Raw genomic sequence first — 10118 nt, 5'->3', positions numbered from 1 at the left:
TCGAGTGATAAACCCGAGGCAGGATGCATATGGTTCCTAGACCCAATTCCAATGTGAGTGCGTATAGACTCTTTACCAGACCAGGACCAAGCGATCCTCCACCCTGTCTCCAAACGTCCCAGAACTCGACTCGGGTCTTCAGTGCATCCTGTAGCTTCGGATTCCACAGCCAGGGCCCTGGCTCCACTGCAGATGTCTGGGTTATTACCCAGGTTCCAGAGGGGCTGCAGTCCAGGGGCTCAACCCCTCAGGCTCCATTCGTAAGCTACAGCCACTCAGGAAGTTCAGGAAACCTGTTTACCCACTAGACCACCCCTTTAGTACCAAGGATATGAAGCAGCCAGGTGGAAGAGAAGCGTATGGTGAGATATGAGGGAAGGGTATAGAGCTGCCTGCCTTATCAGAGACACCACCTCCTCAAATCTCACACCCCAAAGCTCCTTTGGGGTTTTTATGAAGGCTTATTTACGTGGACACAATTGATGAGCTTGCTGACCATTGGCTATTCAACTCTAGCCCCTCTGCCCATCTCCCTGAAATCATGTTGGTCTTCCTGGCAATGACGTTTCATCCTCAATACATTTTTCTTTCATGAGGATGTGATGGGGTGGGATTTGGCCCATACCTGGCAATGTTTATGAACTACTCCTGGCTCTGTACTCAGGAATTACTCCTGGGGACCACATGCAGTGTTGGGATTGAGTTGGGGTCAGCTGTGTGCAAGGAAAGTGCTTTAACCCTGGTACCAGCCCTCCAGCCCATCAAGCTATTTTTTTTTGTTATTGTTTATTTGTTTTAGGTTTTTTTTTCCCCCAACATTACCTTCATTTGCCTTAACTCTGAACATTTAGGAGTTTGGAAGCTGTGAAGCAGAAACTGTGGATGACCTCGAGGGTGTGAAGGCAGCATCGTATCGGAAGGGAAGTGCAAGGTGAAAGTGTTTGTGCTTAACTCAAACCAAACCAAGCTCCAGTGAGATTATTTCCTGTGGAACCACCTCTGTAAAAAAAAAAATGCTTATAGCAAGATGGTACACAGGTAAGGCGCTTGCCTTGCATGCAGCTGACCTGGGTTCCGTTCCCTGAGCATCACTAGGAATAATTCCTGAGTGTAGAGTCAGGAGCAAGTCCTGAGCACCACCGGATGTGGCCCAACACCTCTTCCACTTCAGGTGGTTCTAGGGTTAGAGGGTAGATGCTAAACTTAATTCAGAGGTTACCTCGGGAATGACGAGGAGAGAGGAGGGAAAGGAAGGCTCTAGAGAGCTTTGGCTATTATACATATACTGAATCAAGATGAAAACTTAATTCACATACAGTAGAATTTACTCCTTCAAGTGAATAGTTTTGAGTTTGGACAAATGTTCAGTCCTTTAATCGTTTTTACAAATTAGGACAAGAGGGGCTTCTTGGGAACAGAGAGATAATATAAAGGATAAGGTACTTGCCTTGCATGCAGCAGACCCGTGTTTGATCCCGGCCTCCCATATGGTCCCCCCAACCCACTAGGAGTGATTCCTGAGTGCAGAGCCAGGTGTAGCCCCTGAGCATTGCCAGGTGTGGCCAAAAAAACAAAAACAAAAAAGAACAGCTTCTTCAGCCTAAATATTCCTATATCTCACCCGTTAAAAGCTAACTCCTCAGCAAATCCAGCTCCTGGACTGCTGAACGCCCTCTCCACTCAAGGCCAGCCTGCTGGAGCATCACTCACATGCAAGCAGACAGGATGTAGCTTCGGGATCTGGCTTTTCTCACTCAGCGTAATAGGTCTGAGATGCATCCTTGCAGCTGGGTGGTCAGTAGTTTATTTCACGTTTCCTGCGGAGTGATGTTCAATTGTTTGGATACGCCACTGCTTATGTTATTGGGCTCTTTTCAGTTGGAAGAGATTCTGAATAGAATTTCTTGAAATATTCACACACAGATTTTTGTGCGAACCTAAGTTTTCATTTCCCTAGGGCAAGACGCCTCGGCGCTGGGATGCTGAGTCATGGGTAAAGAAGATGTTCACCTTTAAAAGAGATTGCAGCTCTCCTGAAGGTCCCTACCACTTTGCGTTCCCACCGGCAATGTTGGAGAACGCAAGGGAAAGTCTCCACTCCTGGAATTACAACCAGGCCAGATGTTTTCATCCTCAGGCCAGCCATGGGGCACTGCTAGGGTCCATGGTTGTGATAGACCACCCAGCCTGTCTGGCCATGCTCCAGGATTATTCCCAGTGGTGCTGGGGGTTGGGGTGCATGTTGACGGTGGTGGGGGGGTGTCTCACACACACACATTTGTTGACTCACACTCTTGGTCTTGAAATTTCCTTGCCTGGTGCTGCTTGCACAGACACCTGGTTGTGGTGCTCACATTCCAGGCACCGTCTTGCCAGGGGCTGCGCACCGGTCCTGGTGGCCCTGAGCCAGTGACACCTGAGAGTAGAGTCTCCGTGCAGTGTCTGTGGACAGCATCAGGGACCCAGCTTAGGGCCCCCTGCTCTTATTTATTTATTTATTTATTTATTTATTTATTTATTGGGCTGGAGCGATAGCACAGTGGGTAGGGCGTTTGCCTTGCACGCAGCCAACATGGCCGACTCGAGTTCGATTCCTCCGCCCCTCTCGGAGAGCCCGGCAAGCTACCGAGAGTATTCGATATGCCAGACACAGTAACAACAAAGTCTCCAATGGAGACGTTACTGGGCCCGCTCGAGCAAATCGATGATCAATGGGAGGGCCTTTACTTTTATTTATTAATGAACTCACTGATCATCGGCTATTCAACTCTAGCCCCGCCCCTCCCCATCTCCCTGAAATCATGTTGGTTTTCCTGGCAATAAAATTTCATCGTCAAGTACTTTTTTCTTTTGGGGGAAGTGATGGTGCGGGATCTGACCCATACCTGGTAATGTTCATGAAAAACTCCTGGCTCTGTGCTCAGGGATTACTAAACTGTGAGGTAGACCCTTACAAAGCTGTTCATGATCAGGGTTCACCATACAGTGTTCCAACACCCAGCCCTCCTCCAGTGAACATTTCCCAGCACCAGTGTCCCCAGGTTCCCTCCAACACACCCCTCCCCAAGTCTGCCTCCATAGCAGGCACTTCTTGACTCTCTCTCTCTCTCTCTCTCTCTCTCTCTCTCTCTCTCTCTCTCCTCTCTCTCTCTTTTGGGCATTGTGCTTTGCAATGCAGATACTGAAAGGTTATCAGGTATATCCCTTTGCCTACTTTTAACATTCAATTATTGTCCAGTGTGATAATTTCCAGCTATTATTGTCATATTGGTTCCTTTTCTATCTTACCTATGCTCTGTCCCCCATACAATTGTGATTGATTCCAACCATTGACCAGTATTCCTAGCCCTGTTTTCCTTGACTATGGATGTTTAGTTCTCCATATATATATAAATTAATTAATTAAATTAATTTATATATAATTTATATATTTAATATATTCATATATAAATTTATATATTTATATATAAGTATACATATTTATAAATATATAAATATATTTATATATTTAATATATATTTAATTTATATATTATATATATATATAGCACGGTAGCACAGCGGTAGGGCGTTCGCCTTACAAGCGGCCAACATGGCCAACCCAAGTTCGATTCCTCTGCCCCTCTCGGAGAGCCTGGCAAGCTACCGAGAGTATCTCGCCCGCACAGCAGAGCCTGGCAAGCTCCCCGTGATGTATTCGATATGCCAAACACAGTAACAACAAAGTCTCCAATGGAGACGTTACTGGGCCCCGCTCGAGCAAATATATATGTGTGTATATATATATATATATATATATATATACATATATATATCACAAATGAATGCAGTCATTCTATATCTGTCCCTCTCCTCTGACTCATTTCACTCAGCATGGTGCTCTCCATGTCCATCCATTTATAGGGCTTCCTGCTTTTTGCTGCTGGATCATCCTCTGACTGCCCTCACTGGGGCCCCTTGGAGGAGGGTGGGTTGAGTTTCCCTCCCCACCCCACCCTGAGCAGAGCTCAGGCGGCTGAAGACCTTCGGTTCCAGCCACAGCCATGCCTAAAACCACTCTCCACATGTTGGACGAGCCCCACACATAAAGGAACCAGCAGAGGAATCCAGGTGTGTGGAACCCGGGGCGTAGCTCTCCAAGCCTTCTCAGATTGGGACTGGGGCCTCCTCCACCCAGATCCCCCATCTTCCAGTATGTAGGCATTACACCCACCAACTGCCCCCCAGCGCTGTGTAATCCCATCAACGGCCAAGAACTCAGAGAGTATAAAACCCTATTCCCAGAAGCCGGGACATGTTATTATCTAGTTCTTACTCTAGAGAACCTGGCAGGCTACCGAAAGTATCCTGCCCACACGGCAGAGCCTGGCAAACTCCCCGTGGCGTATTCAATATGCCAAAAACCAATAACAATGATGGGTCTCATTCTCCTGACCCTGAAAGAATCTCGAATGTGGCACTTTTTAAAATCTCAGGGCTAGGACGAAGGAGACATTACTGGGGCCTGCTCTAGGCAATCGATGAACAACAGGATGACAGTGATACAGTGATACAGTGATCATCCTCTGGGGAGGATTTATAAAAAAAGAAAAAACTTTGGGGGGTTGGAGCAATAGTACTATAGGGTAAGGTGCTGGCCTTGCACACAGCTGACCAGTTTCAATCCCTGGCATCCCATATGGTCCCCATGAGCCCCCTCAGAAGTGATCCCTGAGTGAAGAGCCAGGGGGAAGCCCCAAGCACAGGGCTTTGGAATGTGGCCCCCAAACAAAAAAACAAACTCAAACCACAAACAAACAAAGCCTTTATGTGTGGCGGCCAGAGAGCTGCTCCCCCAACTGGTGCTCTTGCTTGAATGCAGGAGGGCTGGATTTTATCCTGGCACTTCAGGCCCCCCAAGCCCCTCACCCCAGCAACCGTGAGCAGCCTTTTAAACTGCCAAAAGTTGTCAGAACTGTAGAGTTTCCACATACTCTTGACTCAGCTGCCCTGGAATTAACATTTTACATGTCCTGTTATGTTGGCCAAAACAAGAAAATTAACACCAATGTGATTTTATTGTCTAAACTCAGCTATTACTTACATTTCCATAATGTCTCATGTATGTCCGTCCGGGGTCTTCCTACTTTCTTATCTCAGACTGGGACGGTACCCCACTCCCCCATGCCCCATCTTCATGGTGGAATTATTCGTTGTTTTTATCTATTTATCTATTTATTTACTTTTTTTAGTGGAGTAAAATTTTCTGTTTAAAGAAAGTTAGATATGAAGGGAAAGAAAGAGACAATGGTATGTATTCAAGAGAGAACATGAGCTTCTCCAGAGAAGAAAAAGCCCATGATCTTCCTTCCTTCCTTCCTTCCTTCCTTCCTTCCTCCTTCCTTCCTTCCTTCCTTCCTTCCTTCCTTCCTTCCTTCCTCCCTCCCTCCCTCCCTTCCTCCCTCCCTTCCTCCCTCCTTCTTTTCTTCCTTCCTTCTTTCTTTCTTTCTTTCTTTCTTTTCTTTCTTTCTTTCTTCCTTTCTACCTTCCTTCCTCCTTCCTCCCTCCCTCCCTCCCTCCCTCCCTCCCTCCCTCCCTTCTTCCTTCCTTCCTTCCTTCCTTCCTTCCTTCCTTCCTTCCTTCCTTCCTTCCTCCCTCCCTCCCTCTTTTCTTCTTTCTTTCTTTCTTTCTTTCTTTCTTTCTTTCTTTCTTTCTTTCTTTCTTTCTTTCTTTCTTTTCTTTCTTCCTTTCTTCCTTCCTTCCTCCCTCTCTCCCTCCCTCCCTCCCTTCCTCCCTCCTTCTTTTCTTCCTTCTTTCTTTCTTTCTTTCTTTCTTTCTTTCTTTCTTTCTTTCTTTCTTTCTTCCTACCTTCCTTCCTCCTTCCTCCCTCCCTCCCTCCCTCCCTCCCTCCCTTCCTTCCTTCCTTCCTTCCTTCCTTCCTTCCTTCCTTCCTTCCTTTCATTTTCGGGCCACACTTGGTGGTACTCGGGGATGACTCCTGGCTTTGTACTCAGAAAGCACTGCTAGCAGGCTTGGGGAACCATCTGAAGTGCTGGGGATTGAACCCTGATCAGCCACATGTAAGCAAACACACTATGCGCTGTGCTATTGGTCCGGTCCAGTGATTTATTCTTTTGAAGAGTGCTCGCTAGTTAGGTCATTTTGTGGAATCATCTGTCAGTTTATGTTTGCTATTTTCCCCTAGTAAAGCTAAGAGTATGATTTAGGGAGCAGTTGTCAGGCCGAAGTTGGTGTAATTGTTCGGCTTGAACCATTATTTTAATTTTCTGGCCCTGCCAACCTCTTTGTTGTACTCTTTGTCCGAGGCCTGGAGTCAACCTCTTCCCCGAGGACCCTTGGTTCTTTATATTGGAAAATGGGGCTGCGAGTGCATATGGTGGTGGGAAGGTGTAATGGCGGTGGGATTGTTGTTTGACTATTAAATGTAATCAAATATTGTGAACTACTTTATAAAATAAAAAAAAATAAAAAAAGAAGCTGCATGTGCATATTGCTCTTCGGAATGACAGGGTGGGGGAGGACTTGTGGGCGCATTCTGAACCACACCTACACCCCATCTGTGCTCTGTCAGTACACATTCTTTAACAAATGGGTCATGCTGATGGGTTTGGCTCTGATAGCACCTCCTTTTACTTTTGGGGGGAACTTCTTAGTCATGGAAAAGTATGTCTGGAGGCAAAAGAGACAATACCAGGGGTTGTATTGTGCTTGCTTACCATGCATGTAGCGGATCCTGGTTCAATCTCCAGCATGGTACTTGGTACCCTGAGCATCTCCAGGAGTGATCCCTGAGCACAAAGCCAAGTGTGATGCAACCTCCCTCTTGCCTTAAAGGAAAAAAAAAGAGCTTATTATTATTTATTTATTTATTTATTTTTGCTTTTGGGGTCACACCCGGCAATGCACAGGGGTTAACTCCTGGCTCTGCACTCAGGAATTACTCCTGGCGGTGCTCAGGGGACCATATGGGATGCTGGGAATCGAACCCGGGTTGGCCGCGTGCAAGCAAACGCCCTACCCGCTGTGCTATCACTTCATCCCCTAATAGATGTACTTCGTTCCACTCTACTAAATATGTAAAATTATTAAATATTTCCTGTGGGAAGCTGGCCCTTCAACTGACCAAGGGCCTACGTGCCTGTGCTATGTATGGTTATCTTGGCCTACGTGACCCTGAACAAGCGGGTCCTGACTAGTGCAAATCTGGTACTGCGTCTGCTCTGACCGCAGCCTATGAGCTATGTCTGGTTATCTAAAGAAAACATTTGTCACAGCTAGCCCGAGAATAAGAAGTAACTGACACTGACTAATCAAGCACATGAAACATGTAGTTTTTGTAACTCTCCTAACAATATATGATATGACCTAGTGGTGTAATTGCCTTCTGTGATGTAAGCATAGTTTCCTGCGTCGAAAGTATATAATACCCCTGCTGCCCTGAATAAAGCCCTGTCCTGTCCTGTCCCTTTATCTCTGTTTCTAAACTGCACTCTGTCTCTTGTGTCTTGCGTCTTCATTCGGTTGGTCCCTCCTTGCACCTACAGATCCTAGGGCCACCTCCGCGGGCCGGAGAGTGGTCTGGAGGGCCCCCCCGCAATTTCCTAGACCAGCATTCTTCAGCACTGTGGATAGGCAGTTACAACCCAGGTAGCGGAAGTTGTAGTTAGTTTTCAATCTATTGACACTGCAGACCAGAACTGGTGTGCCAGGCAGATGCCTGTTTGCAGGTAGAGAGAGGCTGAAGTATGATGTTTTAGTCAATATCAGAGGGGGGAAAACAATAACTGTAAAAAAGAGCACAGTTTATATACATTTTTTCCCTTTAGTTGTATGGTATCTAATCTCAAATTGTTCCTAGCTCCTTTTTCCCTGAACTATTTCAATGTGACTAAGTTATCCATTTGTAAACAATCTCTTGCTGCAGAGGTTACTCCATCCCTAATTCTTCTGGTATCTGGGTGGTTTCAAAAATTCACATACAGTGAATTTCACCGTTCATTGTATACAGCTCTGTGGATTATTGACATATTACACTGATTTTCCAATATTAAACCAGCCTTGCATTCCTGCGATTAGTTCCATATATTGCTGGGTAAATTTTGCTAATCTTTTGTGGAAGAATTTTATATCTGTTTTCAGGCTGCTATGGGCCTGTGTTTTTCTCTTTTTGTTTTGTGCTTTTTTGGAGGCCAAACCCAGCTGCTTGGGACTTACTCCCGGTTCTGTGCCCTGTGATCACTCCGTGATGCTCAGGGTGTTGAATAGCAAAATCAGGCTGGCCCTGCAAGGTAAGTTCCTTATTCCTGTATAACTTTTCCAGTAATCAAGGCCTGTGGTTTTCTTACCTTGTAATCTGGATTTAGTGTTAGGACAAAATTGGTTTCATGTAATAAGTTTGGAATTTCCTTCCTATTTTATTTTCCTGAGAAGATTGTGAAGAATTGATATCATATTTTTCTTTATTTGGGTTTCTTTGTTGGGAGATTTTCATTCCACGTTCAATTTCTAAAATAAATACAGTATTACCCGTTTTATTTATTTCTTTTTTGGGGGGAGGGATGAAACGCCTGGCTATACCGCAGGGGTTACTCCTGACTGTGCACTCAGGAATTACTCCTGACAGTTCTCGGGGATGAAACCTGGATCAGCCACATGCAAGGCAAACCCCCTACCCACTGTACTAATGCTCCCATCCCTTCATTTTATTTCTTCTTGAGGGACCATCGCTAGCAACGCCTCTCCCAAGTGAACTGAAAACTTGTGCTTGCACCCAAATTATTTTTTTAATTGATATTTGGTTTTAGTTTGGGTTAAGTTAGATGGTTACAATACTGTCAAGTATGTAGTATTGGTGTCCCACCACCTGCTCCCCAACACCACCCACCGCTGTCCCTATGTGACCTCTTGTCTGGTTTTAACCTTCCTTCTACTAAGCAGTCATTCCAACCCCCATCCTTGGTTACTGATTTTGTGATCAAGGCCAAGGGTTTGACCTGTGGGTTTTGCTTTTCTCCCTCTGACTTATTTTGCTTAACACAATGCCCTTCGATTCCATCCATATTGCAACAAACTCTAAGATTTCCACTTTTTTTTAAACTCATCTTTTCTTCCTGCTGCTGTATTCTACCCTGTAAGTACACCACAATTTCCACACCCAGATCCTTTCATTTAATTACAAGTTCCAAGGCAAGCTGTATAATACATTATGGGACTGTCTTGTAATGGCCAGTTCTCAGGACCTTAATATTAGACAACACCAGTTCTTGGTCACAGCTGGACACCTGACCAGGAGAATACACTTAGGAGAATCCCTGACCAGGCAGACAAATCAGAACATTTCAGGATTTGGATCTTGGACTGGCCTGTGAAATACAGACCCAGGTGCTGTTGTGAGAATGGGGAGGGTATCTCTAACTTTTGCCAAGTTTAAGTAATAGACTAAGTGTGTAATAGTAATAGTCTAAGTGTATGTCTAGGTAATAGAAAATATTAGCACTATTCACCATAGCCAGAATCTGTAAACAACCCAAGTGCCCAAGAACAGATGACTGGTTAAAGAAACTCTGGTACATCTACACAATGGAATTACCAAGCAGCTGTTAGAAAAAGATGAAGTCATAAAATTTGCTTATAAGTGGACAGTTATGGAGAGTATCATGCTAAGTGAAATGAGTCAGAAAGAGAGGGATAGACATAGAATGACTGCACTCATTTGTGGAATGTAAAAATATCATAATATGAGACTAACGCCCAAGGACAGTAGAGACAAGGGCCAGGAATGTTGTTCCACAGTTGGAAGCCTGCCTTATAAGCCGGGGGAGAAGGCAGCTGGGATAGAGAAGGGGTCGCTAAGTCAATGATGGATGGAGGGATCACTCGGGTTAGGAGATGTGTGCTGAAAGTAGATAAAGGACCGAACATGATAGTCTCTCAGTATCTGTATTGCAAACCATAATGTGTATAAGTAGAAAGAGAGTAAGAGGGAAATTGTCTGCCATAGAGGCAGGGGGAAGGGTGGGACGGGGGAGGGGGGAAACGATACTGGGGACACTGGTAGTGGAAAAGGTACACTGGTGGAGGGATGGGTGTTTGATCATTGTATAACTGAAACTCAAACAT

This window comes from Sorex fumeus, unplaced genomic scaffold (genome assembly GCF_029834395.1).
Source record: "Sorex fumeus unplaced genomic scaffold, SorFum_2.1 ptg000122l, whole genome shotgun sequence".
Taxonomy (NCBI): Eukaryota; Metazoa; Chordata; class Mammalia; order Eulipotyphla; family Soricidae; genus Sorex; species Sorex fumeus.
The sequence above is the reverse complement of the archived record's forward strand: the minus strand, read 5'-3'. Positions refer to the sequence as shown.